We start from the raw sequence: 2,134 nt of genomic DNA on the forward strand, positions 1-2,134 counted from the left end.
AAATTTGAAAACTGAAAGAAAAAAAATGGATGAGCTTATACTTGCAAAACAGTTCTTATATTTTAGTTTCGTAATGTGGGCTTTTTAAACTCTAATTCAGCAGGGTGGTTTCTAAACATTACATTGTGATTTGAGTGATACACCACATCAAGCAGGGATAAATTATGCCAAAGGAACAAAATGTCTGAGACAACTCCCAAGTTCTGCAGCTCAAGAAAAGATTGAGATCGAGCCTGCACTTGCAGTAACACAATGTGAAATAATAATCAGTCATACTGCTGGGTAATGAAAGTTGCATATACAATAATTCTGCCTAATTATGTTACAGAAGACACAAACAAAACAACAACAAATCAGACAATGCCGTCTTTGATCACACTCAGATCAATGTATTTGCTGATTTTATTGCACAGATATGTAAAAGATGCATATTTTTATTTGGCAATACCGAAAAAAGTCACTTCATCTTGTTCCTGCCACTACAATGCATCGTTCCCATTTTATCACATGCTCATTGTACAGTCATATCAAATTACTTACAATGCATAACAGAATAAAAGCGCTCCATTTTCACCCCCAAGCAAAGAACATAAAGCATTGTTTTAAAGTAAATAAGTTTGTGTATGATTGTCTTTAAGAGTTCCTTTTTGACATGTAGGTTTCAAAATCCATACATGTATCATATATATGGATCATACGCGATCCATACATGTACTGTATATGTATGATCCATCATGTATACATGATCCCTACATGATGGATCATGTATACAGGACAGTTTTAAAGCAGCGCTTTGTGAAGCAAACACATAATACTGCACAGTTCTTAAACATAACTTAAAATAATACCATCATTCAATATTGGTTGTTGAAATCATACTGATACAAACACATGACCTTCATATTAAGTCAAGGGAGCTTTGACCAAAAAAAAAAAAAAAAAAAAAAAAAGCAAAACAAAAATCAGTTCAATTATGTTGCCATATTCCCACACAAAATGTATTTTAACACCTCAATCATAAACATTAGAAGCAAGCTCATGTCACACATAACTGTAAAAGACAAACAAACAAACAAAAAACGTACCATTCAGTGGCTCCAACAGAAACACACAGATGCACATTGTTAAGGCACATGTGGTTTTGGCAAATTAGACATTCATGTTTCCCCTGATGTGTTTTCTGCAGTGGAGCCTGGAAGTTAAGGCCTTTTACACTTTGGTTCCATGTCTAGGTCTATGTAAGTATGACACGCTGATATAGTACTGATGTTCTAACTGTTTTATTGATAATGTGGGAATGATGCTTTTTGTAGTTGCGCAAATGGTCCCTGTATGTACAATGTATGCAATTTTCAGTCATACCACATTCTTCAAAGAAAATTATTTTGTGGACCTTTAAGTTGTGGACTCCCTGAGGTTCCTGAACCCCACTTTGAGAACCTCTGTTCTAAATGATCTGGCAGTCAATGCTTCTGTTTCAACACTGACATCACCAGAGTTGTTCCAACTTAACACATAGATGAGGCATAAGCATCATAAGGCACAAAAGGCATCCCTAGCTAATTCCTTTAAGTAACCTTAAGTACAATCATGGATAGAAAAGGCACTAGGGAAACACTGGTTCATAAAATGACAGCTTGCAGCTTTTCAACACTTGTATAAGATGACTGATTGCATAAGAAGCCTTGCACTACACAACAATCCTGGAACTAAAATATAGTCATAAGATTTTTAATCCGTTTTAATCCGTAAATAGTCCCAGAAAGTCACATGCGCTACATGCCACATTTGTCAAGTATGCTTTTCTATTCCTTTTCAAAAGTGTAACTGGTTGGTCGATAAGAAAGGAATAACTAGCAAGCAGCTTATGCAATCCAAACATTGTAAGCAAAGACTAAATAAGTTATTGGAATAAAGTCGATGTGCATAAAGGGTCATGAAACCACTGTTGCTCATGAGGCAGCTATGACTCAGGACACCCAAATAAAACAGCATGGTTGTAAACCTAGACAAAGTGTACCAAAATACAAACATGCTTTGGTCATTTAATGTGTCATTCTGCTGTTACAGAGGCACATGATGTAAACTCCACATTGTGAGTTTGTCCTTTTTTTTGGACAACTGTATTTCAGGT

This window comes from Neolamprologus brichardi, chromosome 13 (genome assembly GCF_056152115.1).
Source record: "Neolamprologus brichardi isolate AB-2024 chromosome 13, ASM5615211v1, whole genome shotgun sequence".
NCBI lineage: Eukaryota > Metazoa > Chordata > Actinopteri > Cichliformes > Cichlidae > Neolamprologus > Neolamprologus brichardi.